A 25,084-nucleotide genomic window follows, 5' to 3' on the forward strand; every position below is an offset into this window, starting at 1 on the left:
AGCAAAAGTAAAGTGATCATTTGTTCATTTACCACGTGCAATTCTTGACAAAAAATACTTTTTCTAAATAGAAACAGGTGAGCCAGGACTGCATATCTTTGTAGCAGATCAGGAATTTTCCCTGAAGATCTGAACTTCAGGTGCACTGCATTTTATACACTAATCTATGCTATGTAAGTTACGTGATTTGGAAATTAAATTTTGCTCCAAGTAAGATTTAGATGTCGAAGTTTCTCAGGTATGAAAATGTTGGTTTAGGGGCAATGTTTTTAGCTTGATACATTTTAAGTACATCAGATATGGGGAGGTTTTTCACTTGTTTTTACTTTGGTTTAGTTGGTTTGATGGTTGGGTTTTTTTGGAAGGAATTCCTATCAATATGGAACCATTCCCACCTAATGTTTATATCAAATAGATAAATTAACATTTCTGAGGGAATGTTTTGAAGCTTGCTTTTTTTCTTCCTTCATCTATAAAAATATAGCCTGAGAATGTGCTCTGAATAAAAAATAGCAGGTAGACATAATGATCTTAGAGAAAGAAGCAGAAAAGAATGAAGCTCAGCAAGTCCCTGTCCCTCTCCTGGTTGTGGCCAACGCCATTTCAAAGTTATTTCCAGACACACAGTCGACAGTGTCCCAGGATAAGTCTTACGAAACAAATTATGTTAATAATCCCACCCTTTAGAAAAGTGTCCACACTATATTTGGTGGTTTTTTTGTTTGTTTGTCTACTTCTGGTACAAAAATATCTGACACATAAAGATAAACCTTATATTAGTAAAAAGTGGCATGTAGTTTTCAACATGTCAAAGATGTCTTCTGCCACTGAACCCAGCCTGTGTTACTATAGAGAGCAATGTCAAAGAATTCCCTTAAGAAATTTATTAGTCTGTCTTAAAGCTGTTTACCCAACGATACTCTTGGAAGCCAATTCTACAATCTTACTAACTTAGTGGGTAAGAAATATCTGCTAATTTACAATTTTAATTTATTCAAGGCAAGCTTATGTCAATGTATTAATGGTCCCAAATTATCACTTAATTTAAATAGCTTCTTCAGCTCTTCTTTCTCCTTGGAGATGTATTTTCTCCCTGTGACGTATTTACAGGGATCAGTTTTTATGATATCTCAGTCTGTCTTATGTTAAATTAAAAAGGACAAATTCTTCTATCCACATGAGATAAGATAAACTCTCCATGCCTCCAGTCAGCCCATCAGTGTTTTCTGTAACTTGTTTTTCTCTGTGCTTATTTTTGATCTTATATTCATTAAACACAGGTGGCCAGAACAGTAAGCAATCTTCCAGAAAACACCCCTCCCCCCCCCCATATCATGCTGTTAGTATTTTTCTGTTCTTAACAGAAAATGTTGCCTGATTACCAGCCAGGATTGTGTCTGAGGTTTTGATGTGGTTCAAAGTGTTGTCCACTGCACCGAACACCTGTCTCATTCTTTAACATTTTCAGTTTTTGAGCTCATAGCCTATAGCCTGTTAGTAGCCTTCAAGAATGTGACCTTGGGTTTGCACGATTAAGTTTCACCCCATTTCTGATAGTGCTTTCAAGGTTATCTAGCTCTTCCTGTCTGGTATTCTGATCACCTTCTATTCACAATGCTTTTCAACTTAATTGGAGCATTCCCACTTTTCTGTCATGTTTCTTAATGAAAAAAAAAGTAATCCTGAAGGAATTCCACAGCTAATGTTTCTGGAACAATAGCTCTCATTTTAAGACAATCTGTTGTTGCATCGCCTTTGGCAAACTACTTGCTCATATCCAATTAACTGAAAAGTGTTCAACTTTTTCTGCTGAAGGAATCCTTCCTGACAGAACCACCTTCTATCTGATGACAATAGATTATGAGAGCAAGCAGCAGAGGGATTCTTTCTTTCAACATATAATGTTAAGTTTGTAAGCATGACCCAATGTCCAAGAAAAAATGTAGAGGACTCTTGTCATGTTATTGGGCTAGACTTGATGAGATTTATACATTTTGTGGCTGACTAAAGAATTTGTGGTTGAAACAAAAAAATAAATGTTTGCAACCTCTGCAATGCAAAACATCAGTCGAAATCATTATTACTATCATACAAAATAATGTTCTGCTGTGGCTTGTTAGCTTGTCAAGCTAATCCATGCAAATAGTCTTTATGCATAACTGTCTTATTCAGATACTTGGATGTAATCCATCAGACACTTCTCATCCATTAAATATAATTATATGCTTTGTTGTAATAACCAGATGTTTAGTGCTAAGATGAACAGATGTCTGTGCTTCATACTGGAAGGTTATAAACCTATTTACACCAGCAATAAACTCTAAGCATTAAAGTGATGGAGGAAGTGAGTAGTTCTCACTTCATTTTGGCAAATTGCCAGTAATCCACTCTCTTTGGATCAGTTTAAAAAAGGTACAAGGTTTGCTACAGGATAAATTTGACATAGGACTTCATAAAACTTGGCCTTTTGTAATGAGCGTAATGATGACCAGTTTGGGTCCCTAAATCTTGCAGTGAGTTTGTTTTCAAAGATTTTGGGACAGATTATGTATAGGGATAAATAAAAGGCACATTTTTAGAATGGTTCCCTTTCACTATAGGAATGTCTTTGGGGTAGGGGATGAAGCCTATAATCTCAGAACAGTCTTTTGAAATGTAATACTGGGTTTATGAAAACCTTTTCCTCTGCTCAATGCACCTCCTCCTCCCTGAGTGTTGAGATTCAGATTCAAATCTCTTAAGTAACAATCCACTGAAATGTCCAAAGTGTGTTTATTTTAAAAGAAAAGGTGATAGCCTAGAATTCCTAGGCTAGGAGTATATATTTATCTTACTCTATCTGCCAGAACTTAAATTTATTTTCACTGGTTTATCTGAAAGAACTCTGCTGAAAAAGTATTCAAAGTAGAACTCTGCTGGAAAAATGGATCAGGTAGTAGCTAAAGCTGCAGGACTAATTTCTACAAAAGTGCATCTGCTATATGTTCCCTGCAGTCCAGTAAGCCACTTTAACACTTATGCACATAAATACTTCTACAGAATCCATTCTAGAAATTTCTCAGACACATATAACAAAATTATATTTTAAAAAAATTGAGGATCTAGAGAACTATCTTCCTTTTACATTTATGGAATTCCTTTAATTTCTAAGCATTTCATAAGTACCAAGTAACTCTAAAATATAGATAATTCTGATTTCTTCAGCTGAAACAATTCAGGATAAACCGTGGCAGGAAGAGTGATTCATAAATGAAGGATCTTAGAGCAGGAAAAAAGTTTAGAAGGCCAAAGAGGAAGAGGGCTGTCTCGGGCATCTTTTTCTGTGGAAAAGCAAGAACAGATCCTCAAGAGGTGCCTGAGGGAGCTGTAAACAAATCAATACCTCAGCTGACTTCTAGACGAAAAGTCTCAAGGAGGTAAACTCTGGTAACATGTTGAACAAATAATGTGAGGCAGAAAGGGAAGTAATCCAATGTAAGGACTCGTCAATAGCAATGGAGAGAGTAAGTGCTCATTGTGTACGCATTTGTCTGGCTGCCTAGGGCTTATCTGGTTTTCCAAGTAGGATTCCTCTGGGGTTAGTAAGGAATAGAAAGAAACCACACAAACTGTGCAAAAGCAGAGAAGGAAGGCAATATGGCATTGGACAAAACACAGTTATAGCCAAGTTATTGAAAGGAATTTGAAGGAAAAGCCTAGACCTACTTGCAAAAAATTCTCACCAGGGCCTCATAGCTGAGGAAGATTTGGTTCCCTCCAGGACACAAAGTGTAGGTTAAAGAAGAAAGAAATATTTAAAACAGTGAAAAAAAATCCTCACTTTATTGATTATGGGGAATTGCCCTGGAAATCACATGACATTATTTTTGTTTCCTGATCTGATGAGAATCTGCAAGATTTCTGGAATAGGTTTTTCTCTCATATTCATCTCTTCCCAACTGAAGAAACATGTTCATAAATTATGATCAATGGCACTTACATACTGAAAATATGGTTAAAGTTACACTGGACAACTAAACCAAAACTGCGATGCAGGGACTTTATATCCATTTCTTCTTCATAGAACACATCCCATCCTCCCACAGAGCCTGAAGAATAAATAGATCCTTTTTAAACATTATCAAGAAGACAGCTTGTCATTGCATATTAGCTGACTCATTAAGATTTCTATTTCAATGATCATCTAGGCTGATGGAGGGCCATTGAACTGTTAAGATAATCTGGTTCTAATGCCTGCAAATACAAGTTGTGTTTTAAAAGTTTTCATGTGGTTTGCAGTTATTGAGTCATATTTTTAACTTCTTCTGAATGCAATATTATTTCAGTAATGGCAAAACAGTTTGAGATTAAATATTGAATAGCAGCTCTTACCTCTCTGTATTTGTCTTCAGCTATTTGCAATATTGTTGGAGCAGATTTGTTCTCAGCCTTTCTTTGGGTGCTGGATTCGTAATCTCTCTGACAAACACAGTTGGTTTGCATTACTCAGCACTAGCCAATGCTGATCTGAAAAAGAGGGCACTCTTGTGGCAAATAAATTTGCTTTATTTCTGGTCAGTGACACAGCCAGTCTGTGAGACATTAGATAAATTCTGTAAATTTTTTGAGTCTTAATTTATTAGAAGGAATAGAGAGACATCAGTACTCTATTTTCATTACAATTTTTCCATTTAATTTACAGCATCATGACCCTGGAAAGTAGAAGTGTTCAGCAATCAGGGCTTGCCTTCACCATTCTTGAATCTTAAAACTTATTTTCCTGGTTTTCTTTGCTACTGAATGTTTCAGGCTGACATTTTGCAGGTAGCTGAAGTTATGAGGTGTAGAATGCATTTCACTTTTTAGTAAAAGTTGAGGTTGTCTGATAGCAATATGATTCCTGCAAATGAGCTGTAAAAAATTGTTTAAGGTTGGAAGCCCTTGATACAAATGAGGACAGATGACAACTGTGGGAGCATCTTGTGTTATGCACTGATAATGTCTAGAGCAAAAAGAACATTTTACTGTGAAAAAAAAAATAAAATTCAAATGTCAGTATCCTACTTTATTACTTTGGACCAAACACCATTCCTGGTGTAAATACATTGATACATAAACTGAAGTATGAGAAATATTGCTGAGGCTTATCTCTACATTTTTAATTATACAAGGCAATCAATTAATAATCATACTTCCCAGGGATCCTTTGTCAGAAGAATAGTATTACTAAGGGATTCAATTATCGCTTCTGTTCAGTTTGAATTCAAATGACACCATGATAAATGGCTTCTACTGCTTGTAATAACAATAATTTGTACACATTTGTTTTCTATTGTTTACTTAATTAATATGCCACCCACAGTGACAAAATATGGGCTTGTTTACAAAACTTTCAGTAATCAATAATTGTTGCCCATGCAACACCACCAAAAAACCAAAAAGACCAAAACAAACAAAAAAACCCACAAAAAAACCAAGCCCCAAAACCCCACAATAAAACCCTAAACATTTCCATGACAACACTTTTATAATGCTTTCACAGTAAAGCCCTGCCTCTCTTTTGGCACTGATCTGCCAAAAGCCATGGAATATGAAGGCTGAGTAGTTGTGACAGTTTCACTTCTATATCTAGGGAAGGTGTTTCAAGATAGCCAAGTTGGCTAGCTTAACACAATTTAGTAGTGGTAACACAGAGCACCATTAGGCAAATCATCTGGGAAACAGGTTTTCAGAAGTAGTTCAGGTATCTCAGCACTACCTTGTGCTCTGCATTACAGAAACACCTGACTCTTTAAGAGGGAGACCAAAATTGTTGGTCATTTTTACCAAAGTAGATGCACAGTCCTCTGTGAAATACAAAAAAAAAGATGGGCAGGAAGAGTACTGAAAGGGTTTTCCAGACACTGCTTAAAACCTAGACTGCTTCTGAGACAAGCAGTTAATTCTGTTTTCAGTGGCTTACTTAATCTTCCTGTAGTTTTTTGTAAAGACTTAAAAGACCAGAGGAAAAAAAATTTACTGGAATAGTTAAATGCTAATATAATCCATCAAATCAGTCATTGAAAATACTAGGCTGCTAGTTACTAAATGAAAAAGAAAGAAACCTCTTCAGCCCCAAATGTCTGTAAAGAATCAGTAAAGAATGCAGAATGCTATCAGTCTGAACTTTCAGTGAATTTCAGGTAGAAGAAAGGGAAGCAGGAGCATGTGTGGCTGTGAACAAATAAATGATCAGACATTTGCTTACTTAGGCCACCTAGAAATCCCTGAGGTGCCTAACCACGATATTCACTGTCATATCCAGGTTTGGATAGGATGGGAATAGGCTTTGCTTTCCTAGACTCTGAATTATTCAGTCCAGATGTGGCCATCTGCTGTCAACTTCAGCATTATTTATTTGCTCAGCACTGTCTATTGCTGCTACATTAGGAGGTAACTATGAACAAAGAGAAATGTGGGGCTCTCCTTTACTATGTTATATGTGTAACAGACAGATTTGTAGAAGTTCAGATCACTGAGACTCAAAGTTCGTGTGCCTTTGAATTCAGGTTTCAGCTAGGAATGTTTCTTTTCAATCCTTTGGATATATTATTTGAAAGTACTGTCAAACACAGCCAGTCTTGGGGACTTCCTCAATTCTTAATTCACATTTTGTTAGAAGCAGGGAAAACGCGTAATGTGATAGAATCCTCCTAAACATCCATACAACTGGAACATTAAACTAGTTTGTTAGAGGCCACTTCTGTATCAGAGGAAGCCTGCATAAATTTGATGCAGACCTTTTTGGCTGCATTTCAAGAAGAATCTTGTTTCACAACCTTTTTTTTTTGTGAAATGGTGTTTGCTATTAGAACTGCACCAAACAGGCACTGATCAATCCACTGAGGCAAAAGAGATTAAAGGTTAGCCAATATATTCACTGTAGAACAGTTTATTTCATTCCTACAGTTTATTTGCCAAAACCATTTTTCTAACATTGGACTAATTTGGTATTTTGGGTTTTGGGTTTTGTTTGTTTGTTTGTTTGGTTTTGTTTATTTATTTGTTTGTTTTTTCCCCCTTCTGTCTCATTCTCTCTCTCTCTCTCCAAGCCTGGAGTGATCTTATTATTGAGACGTGAAGGTAGATGTTATTTCAAATTTTTTATGCTTCTTTCTTGTTATTCTTTTTCCTCTAACCAGGAAGTTTAGCAAATAAACTAGTATCTATTTAATACTTAAATTAAATTTGAAGAAAAACCATTACGATGTAGAAATTTATGTGAGTAGCTGGCAGCTCAGTTGTCTGCATTGGTTCTGCTTGTTGTTCCTGGGCAGTGTTCAGAGCTGCCTTGTGATCAATTCTTTCCCTTTTCAGGAAACATGAAACATGAAAACGAGCCCAGGGCTCTAGAACCAAAGACCAGTTTATGTCCCCTTCCTTCTCTCTTCAGGCATACTAGCTTGTAGTAGCACATATCTTCAAGTAACCCTTACCCGGTGTTAAGGCACTGTGGATTACAAGCAAAAAGGTCACACTGATCCAGTGGATGGACTCTAGAATGGTTGTACAGGTAATTCTAGAGATGTCAATAGTGTATGGCCTGAATGTAGCTGCTTCTTGAGCTTATAAATTTCCTTATCTACTTGTTGGGCTCTAGAGTAGAAATCAGAATTGAAATGGTCACACTATAGGTTTGGTGATGAAGCCTGCTCTAGTAGCAATTTTGTCTGAACTGAGTAACTGAGACTTTACCACCATCAAAGAAAGGCACCCTCCCTGTGACTAGGGTTATCTGCACGATCTGATATGGAAAGCAGATGCAAAGAGCTTCCAGTCTAAACTGAGAAGTGGCATTTCTGCAGTTCAAACAATAATACTGGAATCTGCTGGTTGAAAAGGTGGTGAAGATGGAAACTGAGTTACAGTAACTTAAACATAATTTTAGAGGATAACTAAAAAAAACAAACCAAACCAAAAAATGTTATTGTTGTGGGTTTACCACAAATATTTCATTTAAACTGAGATACAAGATTCTGTACATTTTTTAAGGCTTATTTGTACATTTTTCCTCTTCATTGTTCCTTGTCTGGTTTTGTAATTTAAAAGGTTTGTTTCGGAAACGTTGAAAACTTTGAACCTCTCTCCTTCCTCTTTTTAATATGCAACATGGGATGAAATCTTTAAATATTTTCACCAAAACTTTATTTTCCTTCAGCAAAAGGTGATCTCTAGCTTTAAAAAGCATGAAATAATTGCAGGAAAGACAGGAAGTTTGCTCTAGTTTGGTAGAATGGTATTAAATAAAATGAGTGCCACCTACTGGTTGCGAGTCCTAACCTGTAGATTCCTTCACCTCCTATGCACTTTGGCGTTGTGGTGCTTGCCTTAGAACTCATCTTTATTCCAGAAAGATAACAAAATAGTTCATCTCTCCACTGTCTCATGCTTCTGGATGAGCAAAAGACACTCTGTCGTAGTCTTAAATTATAAGTAAAGACACTTCATAATTAAAAAGGAACCATTAATCAAATCAACCAGCAGTAGTTCAGTGTTTTAATTATACACAAATATTGTATTTAGTCTCTTCCTTTTGGTTATTCATCACCTCCTTCCACTAGACTGCTGTCTGTTTATTATTTATTAAATCCTACTGAAGACTTGCTATATTTTTTATGAGCATAAGAAAGGTGCTTCAGAATTGATACCAACATTGCTTTTTTAACCATAAAGCAGAAAGTCATGTTTATATTTATAACTGGATTATGTGTACTTTGCTTTTAGCTGTATATGCATTTGCCTGTAGCAATAATTTCCATTTATTATATATAGTGGGTTTTGATAATTCTGCTTTTTCTTCCACATTTAGAGAGCATCCATACTAAATGGAATTTCTAATGGATCATTCACCTTTCCTTTAGGTAACAAAGTTAAGTTTCAAGAATAAGGGAACAGGCAATAATAGACTTCAAAATTTTCAAATCAATGAGATGTATCTTTTGTCTTATGAACTTGGATCCCTGAATCATGTAAGGTTGTCAAGTTAATTCAAAATTAGCATGCTTTGAGAGCTCAATACTTTTAAAAGAACTGACAACCTTGTTTCTTTTGTGAAGAAAGCAGAACAGAGATTGAAAATTTCAGATTTCCAAAAGTTATCAGGGTTTTAAAGTTATTTTTCATTTTAATTAATGTAAAATTTTGATCTTTCCAAACACGTTGGGAAAATAAAATCCCAAGTGTGTAGCTGGTTTTGCTGGGACAGAATCATAGACCAGAAATACTCTGTAGATCATTAGCAGTTTGGAGTCAGCCAATAGCTTAAGCTGTGAGAGGCAAAAAAGCTAGGGCTGGTGAGCTGAGTTAGCTTACAGGTGTATCCCATATCACAAATGTCATGCTCAATATAAAGGGGGAAGCTTCTTGAGGATGAAGCATCTTTCTTCTTTGGATTGCTGTCCTTGGAGGGCCTTGCTCATCATTCTGCTTCTGAGGCCTGCTTTCCGAATTGTATGTTCACTGTGCTTACTTTATAATGACATCAGTATTTATATTAGTTTTGCTGTTTTTTAAAATCTGTTTTCATTTCTGCCTGCAATTCTCCTCTCCTTTTTCTGATCCCTTTTTGGGCTGGGGAGGGCTCATGGGGTAATAGAATAGTTGCTATAGTTTAATCTCAAATACAAACTAAACATAGACACAGGGAAACATATAAACCACTGAAAACCAACAAGCAGCAAACTAATTTGATTGAGTTTCTTTAGGATTCTAAGAATTTTAACTTGTTAACTTAATTCCTATTTTCTGTCTGTTTGTCATCCAAGGAGGAATCTAGATCTTCTCAGTGTTGCACATTTGCCAGTTTTTATACGTTGTTTCTGATTTCTATTATGGGAGAAATGGTCTTTGTGCATTTCCAACATAAAATTGCAGGCAGTTTTGAATTTGAGAAAGCTTTCTTTTGCTGCACATGGGGGAGGAAGGAGCAAGCTGTCACTCCTAGATATCTCTGTGAATACCAAATGGGAAATTTGTTTGCTGTGAATGTTCAGAAACAAATGCTGTAGTATATCAGTTTCAGGAATTGCTTTTCTTCAGATGCTGTGAAGTGATTTGTAATGATGACCTTTATTAAATACTAGCTCTATATTAAATGGTGATTCTTCTTCCAAAGCAGGGTGTAATATGACTACTGTCAACATGAAAATCACATTTGCTATGTGAAAGCTGTATTTAATGATGACACTGTTCAAAATCTGGGAAGGTTAACATTCCTGATTTTTTTTTTTTTTTTTTTTTTTTTTGACTTTTCACCTGAAGGACAGATGAAGTCATCTTTAAGAAAACATTGGATGTGGCACTTGGTGGCATGGTTTAGCTGATGTCATGGTGTTAGGCCATAGGCTGGACTTGATGATCTCAGAGGTCTTTTCCAGCCTCAATAATTCTGTGATCTTTATGGAGAAGAGTGTTCACAAATAACTATTGTGAAAAAGATACACCTTGCATAACTTTAACCCTATTCTCTGTTCTGTCAAAGAACAGAGGTGCAAATTTTAGTGGTGAACCAATCTACTTCTGCTATCCTATCTGTCTTAGACTAGGATGGGCTAAAAACACCACTGTTGTGATTTAAACTATACAGAGATTAATATGATCAAGTGAGATAAGGCTTTTCTGTAACACAAAAATAAAGTCAGTTAAGCTGTAGTTATGACTTTGGGGGGGGGGGGGCGGTAAAATAGTTGAACAAATAGTAAGTTGAAGAAATAAAATGAAACCAAGCACATTTTTCCTCAGTCTGTTTTTTCTGTAATTATCTTTCTGATTGAATCAAAACATCCTGGTGTGCAACATCTCTTGTTCCAAATAGGCACCGGTCAAATAAAAACTCTCCTTGTTTTCATTGTCTTTAAGTCTCATGTCTGAAGATTCCTGAATATAAATCTAGAACCAAGTTTTGGCTTCCATCCTTATGTCATTTATTTATCCCTTTTTTCTACAACTGTTTATGAAATACCTCCTGGTTAGAAGCCTGACTTCTTTACTGCATCACAGTCATGGGTAGAAGGCAGCTGTCAGCGTTATGGTCTAAGAGTTTAACTCCAGAGCATGAAATTGCTGGGAGAAGAGTATAGCAGTGAATAGTAGGCTAAATGAATAAGGAAAGGAAAACATCAAAACTTACTCATGATCTTAGTGAATCTAGATTGAGGATCTTTTTGCTTTTGCCATTTAAAAATTCACACTTTTTGACTTAATGCATGTTAACTTAAGGTGTCTGCTCAGTACTCAGTGCACATCTGCTTGTATGATTGTTCTGTTTTAATGGGTCTGCAGCATGGAGAATAATGATGCAAATAAGTCCCAAAAGAGACAGAACTGAGTGTAAAAGATGTGCCAAACATTTATCTGGAGAGAAACATTATTTTCTTGATGAAGGGCAAAAGCATAGAGAGGGTCACATCCTCTCAGTAGCAAAGTCATCTTGACTTAGCCTGAACATATGATCAATGAATTCTATTAAAGTTTTATTTCTTCCTTTATTTCTGTTGAAAGTCACTTTTTTGTGGTGTTTTTGGTGTGTGTATTTTACTGTGTTCAGTTCTATACCTTTTGTTTGTCGTGTTCTCGAACATGGGGGGGAAAAAGATGTTTTCTTGATGTGATCACCTACATGTGTATTTTCTCAGAATGATAATTTTGTGAATGGAAAAAGTCAGTCTGCCAAATTATATCCTGGCAGTGATGGGCCATGGTGTTCTGCAGGAACCACAATGAATTTAGAAGTGTGGATTCTTCAGAAGAGATGACTTTAAGGTGAAATGATTAGCGTAAGCCACCTCTTTTGCTCTGCCCTTGACTTTGATACAATTCTTTACTGATCTCATTTTTGGATTTTTAAAGTCTTACCAGTATTTACAGTTCTTCTTTCCAAACTACAGGCTCATCAGCATGTCCTAACACCCTTCCCGAAAAACACCACCCTTTATTGTCCTTACGGAGATAAATCAAGAACTGTCCATACCCTCATTGTAAAAAGAAAACAATAACTACTAAACAAGACCAGTGTACTGTGGTGAGCTGAGCTGATGTTAAATATAATTCCTACAGGGTTTTGAATTCATTTCCAGAGCATCTTATTGGCAACAGTGTATCAGCACTGCACTTCCAGACAGAAGGTGATTGGTGATAAAATAATTATTACTAGTAATGAAGTATTTTATTGTAGCAGTTTACTCTTCTGAAGAACAATGCAATGTCAGTTAAGGAAAAATGCATTCATTTTATACATATACTATAGATAGCAGCAAGCATGTACACCTGCAGAGAATCCTTTTTTCCTTGAAACTATGTCTACATCACAGATACCTTGTCAGAACTCAATGAGCTTATTTAAGGACTGGAAGAAGTACATCTGAATCAGTACTGTGCTGTGCTTGTCCTAATTGTACCTGCTGAGAATAATTATCTCCTGTGTAAGTTAATTAGTCTTATAATAAGTTATTATCCCTGTATGGTGCAGCACTATGGCGTGTGGCTATGCCAAGGTCAATCAGGGCTGGGTCCTATTCTACTTACAAGAATTACAGTGAGCCATGGAGATGAATCTCAGGTAATTAGTGACTGTGAAATCATGTCTCTTCAGTTGATATCAGGGTGAATGGTATTCTGAACTGTCCTGCCACAGTGTTCATGCCTCAGAAAGCAACTATTCTCAGTGATTGAGAACAATCCATGCAGTAAAAGCAATACTTACTGACACTTGTGGAGTTTATTTTATGCCTGTTTCTTAAAAACTAGTCAGGCTGGTATAAAGTGTATGAAGTACCTCACAAGAGGGTGGTTTTTCTTTTTAATTATTATTAAAATGTTTAGGGTTTGAGGTAAGTAAGTATTTTGGTTTTAGTTCTGTAGCTTACTAAGGTCAAAGGAGATGTTTTCTGAGGAAAAGGTTTATTGTCATTAAACATTTTCAACATTTTATAGTTTTATACTACATTTATACTTCTTTATCTTTTAGAAACTCACAATCCAGTATCAAACCTATTTGTTTCCATGAATATTGGGCTGCATTTCTAAAAAAAAATCAAAGGAGGGAATTGTTATTTATAGAAGTTCAGAAAAGTGAAGCCAGTACTACGAGGTATCATTTATCTCAATTCTGTGAATTAGATTATTGTTCTTCCTCACCAATTCCAATAGCATCAATAGACAATCCATTGGAGACTATAAAACCTAAGAAACATATTTTATACTTGTTTTTTCCAGTACTAAACCGGAGTAGTGTTGGTGAAATCGATGGAATAGCATCGATTTACATCAGCTGAGTATCTGGTACATCAGTTCTGGCATGATTTGCAACCTTGCACATTCATGATACTCCCTTTGAACTCATGGAGGAATTTAGCTTCACAGGGTTATGAATCAGGCCTTGCACTTCAGATTTATGTACCTTGGAAGCAGTTGAAATTTTTAGAGAACAGGAATTAAAAGCTTGGGGAATTCCCTGTTGAAGTACATTTGCCTAACCTTATGAGCTGGAGCTGTCAGGTGTTGATGGATCACCACCTCTCCTACTTTCTGGTATCTTTTCTTATTAGAGAGATGAGTAACCAGTTCAAGAAAGGACAGGAGGAAATAAACAATTTGTCCCCAGATTTAAGTATCAAGACTTTCCACTAAAGATACCTTCAAAAGCATTCTGACATTACAACAGACCACAACAAGCTCACAGATACTTCATGAGATTAACATGAAAGGTAATGCTTCCAGAAACAAAAGTGGAATTACTAGTGTAGCACTAAGGAGGAAAAAGAGTTTATATAAAACACAGAAATAAAGGATTAAATGAAGATAAAAGGAGAAGCAAAATTCAGCAATGGTGAGAATTAGACTGCCAACTTAATTGCTTCTCCAAAGTGGTTCCTGTACTGAATTTAGGGGAGTCCACATGGCACATATTTATATCTCAGAATGTTGAATGTAATTCAATGCAGCAAAATGATGTTAGTATTAGAGCTATAGATGTAGTTAATGTATATCCTTTCTAAAATGTCTCCAGCATTATGTGAGGTGAAAGGTATCAGTACCTAGAGAATTTTCTTTGAGAAGCTGAGTGTCTTGACAAGGGTAAGGGTTTTATTGGCAGCCATAATCTCTTGAATTCCAGTCTTCTGCTGAGTGATCCTTCCTGGAGAAACTGGCTGGAACCAAGCCAACCAAACCACAGTATCATCTGGTATTCTCATGACAGTAATATTCAAGTGTCTTAGTGATACAGAGAATGAAAGACTGGTGAAAAAGAAACACATGAGATGATAAAGACACAGCACACTCCTAACATTGACTTGCACAGGTAAAGTACTGCTTACTTAAATTAGACACACTGGGATGAGGAGTACTGTTTTAAGTCAGTATCTGGCTGTGATTTGGCTACTCCAGCATCACAGGCAATAACTAATATGGAGTGTGCTCTGATCAACCTGACATACTGCTGCTATGATTATGTTATGTTGTCAGAAGCTTTCTGCTTCCTTTGCTTTCACATTAAATAACACGATTCATTTAGAATCATAGAACCATTTCAATTGGAAAAGGCCTTTAAGATCATAAAGTCCAACCCAATCACTGCAGGGGGGTGGGTGGACAAGGTGACCTTTAAGGACCTCTTTCAACCCAATGCATTCTGTGATTAACTAACTCTATCAAGTCTGGTGCTAAACCATGACCCTTAGAACCACGCTTTTAGGGATGGTGATTCAACCATCTCTCGGGAGAGCCTGCTTCAGTGTTTGATAACCCTTTGAGTGAAAGTTTCTTCTAATATCCAATCTAAACCTCCCCTGGTGCACCTTGAAGCCATTTACAAGCAAGACAGTACCATGCAGGAAGTTCCAGTTCCATTTTCATTGTTTGTTATTTGACTGAGTTTTCCATTTTTGATACATTTTATAAACAGCTTGAAACTATCAGAACTGTTCACTAAAAAGAACATGAAAAGTTTTACCTATGCAGCACATTCTCAGAACATGCTTTTCTTCTGTTTTTAATTTAGCAAACACACTGATTTCAGCCAGTATCAGTGTACTCTGTGATCTCTGGGCTCTAGTCTTATTTCAGAAAGTTATCATGTCATGGAATGAATGCTTGCTATGTTATTACCTATCCATTTTCAGAAGCAGAATACCCAAAACTGACTATCTCACTGAAGTTTTGCCACCCAAACAAAAAGCAGATAAGTTGAAGACAAGGAAAATGAAAAATTGCTGAAGCAATATGAGTTGTACAGTTCACTGATGTCTTCACCATGCTCTGTAGTTTCTGAAGTTGCAGAAATATTAATGCTTATCTTCCCAATCAGTCTTCATTACATATAAGCTACTTTCTGTCATAAAGAAAAACAAGTGATAACTATGATTATTTCCCATTATGATGTCATCCAACTATCAATGTAAATATTTACAACATTATTTCAGTCAATTATTTAAATGTCAAAGTCCATGAATTTTCCATGATCTTAAATCTGTATATGTCCTTTCTGTTTCATAAATTTTCTTGTCTTTGATTCAGCTCCTCAATGCTGTAAGAAACTTAGGAAATTAATCTAACAAATGAGGCTGTGTGAAAAATATTTATTGTCTCTTATTTCAAACAGGTTTCTTTAGTCATAAAAGAGCATAAAGGAAGTAGAACTAGCAATTTGCTGTGTGGTAGATGACATTCATGCCCTGCCACACTCATACCTTCTTGTGTGATCTGTGGTTCTTATTTTTCTTAAGTGACAGATTACAACAAAATGCTTGGTGTCAGTTGCATCCTGTCCTCTACTCCCTGTCAATAAGAAATGAGGAAAAGAGCTTTATTTGGTGTCAAACCCAGATGCCACCAGTCCTACCAGTGTTTGTCCCACAGGGCTGGTGGTGAATGCTTAGGGAAAGAACATAAACATGGAAACCACAGCGCTTCCCTATTAGGCTGGAGGATCCCTTTTTGCTGGTAGTTGTAGATGTTCAGTCTGCTGATGACAAACATTCCATTCATCATATTTAACTCTCTCATCACTCTGAATTCCCTGTAAAGCAAACATGACAGCCTTCTATAATCATTAAATAGCCCTAACATATGAAAGCCTTCAAATCCTTGTCATCAAGATTGATCCACGACTGGCAAAGTTGATGGAAACACATTAAGATCTGTTGTTGGAAACAAACTTTAATACCAAGTGTGTCTGCCAGAATAATGATGAGTTCTGAGAGGCCTGAAGAAATGGGAGGCCAGGCTGAAAGACTGAGTGACAATGGCTGGAGGTGCTGCCACAGCACCCAAGGCTCTAGCCTGGTGTTTGGGCTCTCATGCCAAGTCCATGAGAGCTAGGTGCCTGGGTAAAGCAGGTCATAATGTCTGTGCATAGGCCAAGGGGAATTGCTGGGCTCATGCTAAGTGTCTGGACCACATCTCTCTACCCACTTTGGAGAGTGTCTGGGCTTGAAAGAGATACTTATCTTCCTCCACTGCAACATGGAGAGACTCCAAATTTATTCATCAAGGCTATTGTAACATTTCATACCTAGGGCTTGGATTCTACTTCCAGTTGTACTTAGTGATTTTCCACATTTCCCACACTAGCCTTCAAGCACTGGGTGCCCACACAACAACTAGGAGGTTTCAGATCTTGGAATGGGTAAAGCAAAATTACCAGAACTTTAGGCAGTCCCTGTGATATCCTACTCTCACTGCAGTAACTATACAGCTATTCCATAACTGCTTAAGTCTCACACAGTGTCCCACTTCTAAACATCAGAATACCAAAAGGCCTCAAAGCAAGATACTGTTAGGCAAAAATAATTTATATAAAAAGTAGAAATTATTCTATTTTTCACATGTGTTAGAATAAAATGGAAATTGTATATGTGCTCCTGGACTTCCTTGGGCAAAAAAAGGAGAGTCTATAAACAACGGAAGCAAAATAAGGCCACGTGAGGGGACTGCAAAGAAGTTGTCCAAGCCACCAGGTTAGAAAAGCAAAAGTGCAGGTAGAATTAAACTTGGCTAGGGACTTATATCAGGGACAAAAGGGCAGCTAAGGAAGATGTGAGGCCTCTACAAAAGGAGAATAGAGAGCTGGTCATGATGGACATGGAGAAAGCTGATAGTGGTTCCATGACTGCCTCAATGTTCACCAACAAGGGCTCTAACTGTACCATCCAAGCTCCAGAAAACGAAAGTGGGGAGTGGGAAAAGGGAGATCAGCAGAGCAGGTTTGAAACCATTTAAAGAACCTGAAAGTGCACAAGTCCATGAGGCCCAAAGAGATCCACCTACAGCTCCTGATGGAATTGGTGGATGAAGGTGCCAAAACACCGTTCATCATATTTGAAAAGCCTTGGTAATTTGATGAAGTCCCTGCCAACTGGAAAAGGGGAAACATAAACCCCATCTTCAAAAAGGGAAAACTATAGGCCAGTCAGTCTCACCTCAGTGCCTGGAAAGATCATGGAGCAGTTCCTCCTGAAGACATTGCTAAGACATATGGAAAATAAAGAAGAGGTGATTTGTGTTAACCAACATGGCTTCACCAAGGGCAAATCATGCCTGATGAGGTTGTGGCTTTTTATGATGGAAAAGTATGATAGATAAAAAATTTTCTGTACAGCCACATTCAGAGGGCTGTGATCAATGACATAATGCCCAAATGGAGACCAGTAACAAGTGGTGTCCCTCAAAGGTCAGTACTGGGACCAGTGTTGTTTAACGTCTTTGTTAGCAATATGGACAGTGGGAATGAATGCACCTTCAGCAGGTTTGCAGATGTGACCAATCTGTGTGGCCTGGTTGACATGCTGGAGGAAAGGGACACCATAGAGAGAAACTTGGACAGGTTTGAGAGGTCAGCCCAAGCCAGCCTCATGGAGTTCAACAAGGCCAACTTAAGGGTCCTACATCTGGGTCAGGGCAATCCCAAGCGCAAACACAGGCTGAGTGAGGAATGGCTCAAGAGCAGTCTCAAGGAGAAGGACTTGGGGCTGTCAGTTGATGATAAGCTCAACATGAGCCAGCAATGCATGCTTGCAGCCCAGAAGGCCAGCTGTATTCTGAGGTGCATCAAAAGAAATGTGACCATGAGGACAAGGGAGGTGATTCTGCCCCTATTCTCTTGTGAGACCCACCTGGAGTACTGCATCCAGTTCTGGTGCCCCCAGCATAAGAGGAGCATGAAGCTGCTGGAGTGGATCCAGAGAAGGGCCATGAAGATGATCAGAGGGCTGGAAAACTCCCCTGTGGGGACAGGCCACAAAAGCTGGGGCCATTCAACCCAGAGAAAAGAAGGCTTTAGGGAGACCTTATTGTAGCCTTCCAGTACTCGACTGCAAGAAAGCCAAGAAGGGACTTTTTACAAGGTTACAAGTAGTTATGGGTTTAAGCATGAGGAGGGTAGATTCAGACTGGATATTAGGAAAAAATTCTTTACAGTGAGGGTGGTGAGCCCAGAGATGTTGTGGATGCCCTCTCCCTGAAGGTGTTCAAGGCCAAGATGGATGAAGCCTTGAGGAACATATTCTAGTGGAAGGTGTCCCTGCCCATGGCAGGGGAAGTCAGAACTAGATGATATTCAAGGTCCCTTCTACCTAAACCATTCTATGAATCTATGAAAATGTGAATCTGTGCTTTGCATTTTTTATGTACATTGCTGATAATAAGGGATATAACTGCTCCTGGTTTGCCTGTGTCAGAATCACTTGGTAGTTTCTTTTTTTGTCATTCTCCAACACAGCATCAATAAATGGAACACAATGCATATGTCGCAGAACATTCAGAGGTGCATTTCCACTATGGCTTTTGCTGTTGATCCACTTGTTTCTTTCATATATAAGAACCAATAGCTAATTTGAAGAGAGCTAATTAGTGGTTTTGGGGAACAAACTGATGTACCCTCAAAGTCTCAGCAGTCTGGGTTTCTTTAATTTTACCAGCGAGATGGAGTTTCTATTCTCTGTGGATGTGCATTATTAAAATCAACCAACAGGAGTAAATAATTGGTACCATCATTTCAGAGATATTCCATGATTATGGTAACACCTGAACTTAATTCAGAATAAGCAATTCAATTAGCATGCCACTAGCAAATCAATAAATTAATAATGCCACACCAATAAACTACAAAACTGCCAAATTATAAGGTTAATAGAATTGAATAAACCCTCACAAAACACAGAAAAAGGGAATCTGCAGAAGGGATGGTTCATCTGGTTTTGAGTGCTAACTAAAAAGCTTCAGCATTTACAGCTTGCAGGCTGTAACCTTATACTGCTTTGTCACACCATCCACTGCAGAAATGAACCTGCTGTGACATAATGTCACTGTGGTTACACTCAACTGTCCTGATGCCACATTCACCTTCTAGCTGTGTCAAGATTTGACATACTCTTTATAGTGTCAGGACCCTGAGCTCTTCAGAGCACTAAGTTAGAGTTGAAAGACTACAGTCCCACACCGTAGGAAAAATAAGATATTGAACTGTTGAAAAATGGAACAATGGAGCCAAGAAATGATTTCATTTTACATCAAAGTTTGCCCTGTGTGTTTTTCAATGATAACACCCTAACTGATTAACTAAATGTTGATAATTTTGGATAGTTATCACAACAAAAGTACATAAATGAGGCTAAGAGCTGAAGAAGGGCCGTATCCGTATGAATGTAGTAAGCTGTAACATGAAAGCTTTGAGCTTGGCTACAGGATGTTAAGCATTTCATTGTTAAGCTATATGAGCAGAAAAGTTATTTATTCTCTTTGGAGAGCAGATTTATGAAAAACAAAAACAAACCACCAAAAACCAAACCAGGAAAAAAAAATATGCAGTATACAGATATGAAGCAAATAAAAGCACATCCTTAATCATTTTGAATGTGCCTACAGGGCTGAGCCCAAGAGACATCTGCATAAAATTGTCCAGATTCTTTCAGCTGAGCAATAGACACAAAGCAGGGAACACATCTATGATGTATATTAAGCCAGACTGTTTTATATGAAACGGTCTTATAGTTCAACTAATGTTACACTTGAGGTTGTTCTGCAAAATATGCCAGCACAATTAATGTCAACACCAGATAACCAGCCACTGTAAATACCCTTGGAGGGATTTCTTATATCTTTTAGTAGAAAACACATTTAAGAAGTAAAGTTTCCAAATGTATCCCTGAAAATCAGAGGTCAATTCAATAACCTACAAACCAGTAGGATAGTTCCATCTCCCATTAAAGGCAAATGTTCTCTCCTTTGACAAGAATGGACTATTGGGAAATGAATAAATGGATGTCATTTTTTTCCCTAGAACAGACCCTATATTAAGCACTCAGACTGTCCTTTATGCTTGTGCTGTGTTTGGCCATTGCTAGCATGGGCCATGTTGTAAACAGCAAAGTCCAATTTACACCACAGAACTTCTTTTTTCCCCTTTAGGCTTCATCACATCAATGTAAACCTGCTGACTCCGTTGTTGTGCTAACACTTCTGCCTGAGCAGGACTGCATCTATGCTGCTTTACATAGATTTGTTCTCATTATTATTGAATTAGCTGTTGTACAGTTGTATTTAGAGGACTAGGTGAAGATAGAGACCTCTATTGTATGCATTAAGTTAAAAACGCACCAAAAGGCAACTTTACTATTTTGAAAGGTGATGTGGCAGTTTAGGCTGGGTGCCCCCTGCCACTGCCACATGAGATACACCTCTGGTGTCCTGGGTGCCCACCCAATAGGGGTGGACACAGGAAACGACGTATTTCTACCCATAAATCCTGCACCCTATAAATCCATCTGCAAAGCCATTCTCTTCCTCTTTCTTCCCTCTCTGCTCCCATGGGAGATGTCCTCTCTTATCGGATAATGCCGGGGGAGTATCCTCAAGGCCACTTAGGCCTGTCTAGGCCTAATGCCAGGAGGAGAATGGAGACCTGGCCAGCCTGAGACTTGCCTAGCAGTGGGAGGGGGGGGGGGGGGGGGAAGAAAGAGCCCTGGGGGTTTGGGTAGACCCTCAGGTGGGAGGAAGGGAGGATTGGGAAACCTTTGGGAATTCTGTGAGGGGTTCTGTATGCTTTGGGATACTCTTTGCCATTATGCTTTATAGTTTGTAGTTTTCTGTAGCTTCACCAATCGCTTTTCCATTTAAACTTTCCATCACTCTCCAATCTGTTTGTGTGAGTCTCATTCTTTTGTCCCTTTCGGGGCAAGAGAGGATCTGTCTGGCCTCAAACCAGCACAGGTGATCATCACAGAATCATAAGATCAGTAAGGTGGGAAAAAACCTTTAAGATCATCCAGTCCAACTAGATAAGGAAAGCGATAGAAGTGAAGACTTGAGGTAGACAGCAAGTAAAAGGCAGATCCAAGGACGGGGTATAGCTCATTGAAGCTTTTCTCACTGAAGAGAACTGAATAGCATAACTTGCTGCAGCTATAGCAGTATTTTCTCCTTTTATGGATCATATTGTGACTCTCATTTTCTGGAAAGTGGTCTGTGAGGCCTATTGGAGACTTCTCAGCCTTTCATAAATGCTGTTGCATGTAAATAATTGGTGAATCATAGACAAATTTGAGTCTATATACTTTTTTTTTCTTTTTCCTAGACACTAATACCAAAAGGCTTCTTCTGTCATCATAGTATCCCTTGCAGCCAGGTAAAAAAGGAGCAGAATTTCTTTCTGGCTTATCAGGTTGCATTGAATTTTACAACAGTACATGCCCCAAAGTGCATTGCATTTCTCAGGAGTGTTTTTCCCTGCAGCTCTGTTAAAGAATTGATTGTCCTCAGACTGGTGTGCTTTGATGATTTTTTTGTATTATGACAACCTTTACATTTTCATCTACTTTACAATCCCACTTAAAGAAGTTACTTAGAGCTATTTTAGAAACTCACACCTGCCCCAAGCTCACACTAAATGCTCAAGAAAGATTATCTGCCGTAAGAAGGCAAACAAAGGAATATGATCTGAAACTATTAAATTTATCAAAATGACTTATTTTCTCTGTTTTTTCCCCCCAATATTTAAGACTCTGTTTCAAGTAGCCATGACCTAACCAACTCTTTCCTACCATGTAACAACAGATGATGGTGATTACAACCCGCTTCCCAAATCAATGAAGTGTCTAAAACATAGAGTATCTCTGCACATTCTTTCTTCCATTGTTTGCTCCCGCAGTGCAAGATCAAGGAAATTTGATTTTCCAACAACAACTGCAACCCAAGTGAATTCTAAGAAATTCAAACAGATACAAGATGATGTTAAAAATTATCTTTGGTATGGGTTCATAAAAAAAGACATCTGAGAATTCAGCAGACTTTGAATTGCTATTAATTGCTAAAATACACTAAAAAATGTGTGGGGTTTTTATTCATTTTTATTGTTATTACTTTGCTTGTTTGCTTTAAAAGAATAATGAAACAATAATATAAGATGAAGTGTCTTTTAGAGTTTACTTTCCATACATTAAGTCCCACTTGGTGACATGGTTTAGTGTTCATGAAGTCTTGGGTAACAGGTTGGACTTTGATGATCCTTGAGGTCTTTTCCAACCTTATTGATTCTGTGATTGATTCTGTGATTCTGTGAAGTCTGTGTTGGAAATTTAGAAGGTGGCCTTAGGTGAGACTAAGAGGAAGAATATGCCTAAGCCATGCAATAAGCTGTGCTGAAGGTTATGTTAGGGTTAATTTTTCTTCACAAGAGGTTGGGAGGAGCCATACCCTGGATAGTCAGCTGAACCAGCCACTGGGGTGTTGATACCATGCAAGATCATGACTGCTATATAAGGGGGTAGGCTGCAATGGTGGTTATCTGGCATGGCAGGGTTCATATTGGCTGCAAGCATCAGCAGTGTCAGTTGAGTGAGTATTTTTTTTTTACTTCTTTACTATTATTCTTATCCCTCTTGTTAGTTGTTCTTCACATTGATCTGTTAAACTCTGTTTTTTTTACCATTTGTCCCAATTCCTCCTTCCCATCCTACTTGGTAGGAGAGAGAGGGCAGTTGTGAGTGGCTTCATGAGGCTCAGCTGCAACTGGGCCTAAAACTGTAAGAGAAAGTGTACATCTTCTAATTGTTTTATGAATTGTTTTCATTTTTCATCATGTTAAAAATCACTTAGGAACTGTCTTTGTGTATAATTGATAATTAAGGACTTCTTTAACGCTCAAGTGTCTAAAGCAATGTATCTCCTGACCTCTGACAGACATTCAGATGATTTAATCTCTGAAAGAATATCTGAAAATATGTGCTACTTAATTTACAAGAGTCATCTTGACCAGTAATTGTCTAAACAATAACTTATTTTACAGCAACAGTGAAAGACTGGGAAATTATCTGCTTTAATATAAAGGAAAAAAGACATCTAGAAATCTGCAAATGGCTTCTTTTTTTTAATTCTTATTTTTTGAGGTAGTGTGGATATCATCTAAATAACTTTGGCAAAATCAGCATCATTTTTTTCTCTGAGCTCCCACACATCAGGAAGTTGTGAGGAACAGAACTGGCAAGGATCTGACAAATTCACTTTGTGACAAACTTTTAAATTTATTCTTTTTTCTGCCATGGAACAGAAAAAGACCCCGTGTTTGTTGGTCTTGTTGTTTCAAGAAACTGTGTTGAATATCCCAAGTCTAGATAAAACAAATACTTCAGTCTGCATCTCCTCCCCACTCACCTGAAGTATGTGTCATGCTCACCTACAATATGACTTCTTGCTCCCCAAAGCTGACATCAGTGGGTGTGGCCTGGTGTAAGTCAGAATGGTGCAGGAATTCCTGGGATCAGCTTTAAGATCAATGCTCTCTAAGTTTTGTACCTGTATATAGTATAAGTGCTGTTGTATGGGGGAAAAAATGATCATCTGAATAATTTATTAGCACTGGTTAATGGTAGAATACTTTGCTTGACTATTTTAGAAATGGATGATCAGAGACTGATACAACCACAGTAGGTTACACTGGACTGGAAATATGATTTTCAGTTTATCATCTCTTCATCAAGCTTTGCAACCTCCAGAAACCAGAATAAATTATTTGAAGTTTAAGAAAAATAGTAAAATTCCCCCTAATAAACTCAGTAATAACAGTGACAGGAAACGTATTTTCCTCTTTCTGGGATTTGGCATTCTTTGCTCATCATGGCTCTTTTCTACACCCATTTTTATTATTTAGATAGACTAGACTGGATTTAATTTACAAAGTGCTCTTTATTACTCAGTAGAAAACCTGTTGAAAAGAAATGAAAATAAGGAAAATGAAATACTTCTCTTTATGGCACTGAAGTGAATATTAAGGCTAAACAACCCTTTGCCAGTTGATTCCACAGTGTTATTATCTTGGCACTAGATTAAGTGTGTGGAACAACATTTGTGTATTTAGGGTTTATGCAGTAGATATTTTACCTTATTTTTTTTTTTTGCCTTATGAGCCACATCATGTTTTTTCTCATAACTGAGTGTGTCCTATGTGGTGTCTTTACAGTCCATGCACTACTCATGATCAGTAAATGATGGAGCATTTTATCTGGCCTTTCATGAGGTAATCATAAGGGTAATTGGCACTCCAGAATTCTAGGCAGTTAAGAAGCAAGTGGTAATGGAAAACAGCTATTTGCTGAATCACAGCTTGTCATCCAGCTCCCAAAAGGACTTCTGTGAATTTTAACTGACAAAGCTAAATATTTTGATTTAACACATTTTTGTTTTTGAAAACAAAAGATCATCTCTGTGGTTTTCACTTATTCTGCCTTACGTATTATTATAGAATCAGTCAGGGTTGGAAGGGACCACAAGGATCATCTAGTTCCAACCCCCCTGCCATGGGCAGGCACACCTCACACTACATTAGGCTGGCCAGAGCCTCATCCAGCTTGGCCTTAAACACCTCCAGGGATGGGGCCTCAACCACCTCCCTGGACAACCCATTCCAGGCTCTCACCACTCTCATGGGGAAGAACTTCCTCACATCCAGTCTGAATCTCCCCACTTCCAGCTTTATTCCATTCCCCCTAGTCCTGTCACTACCTGATATCCTAAGAAGTCCCTCCCCAGCTTTCTTGTAGGCCCCCTTCAGATACTGGAAGGTCACAATAAGGTCACC

The sequence above is a fragment of the Indicator indicator genome, chromosome 5 (assembly GCF_027791375.1).
Source record: "Indicator indicator isolate 239-I01 chromosome 5, UM_Iind_1.1, whole genome shotgun sequence".
NCBI classification, from domain to species: domain Eukaryota; kingdom Metazoa; phylum Chordata; class Aves; order Piciformes; family Indicatoridae; genus Indicator; species Indicator indicator.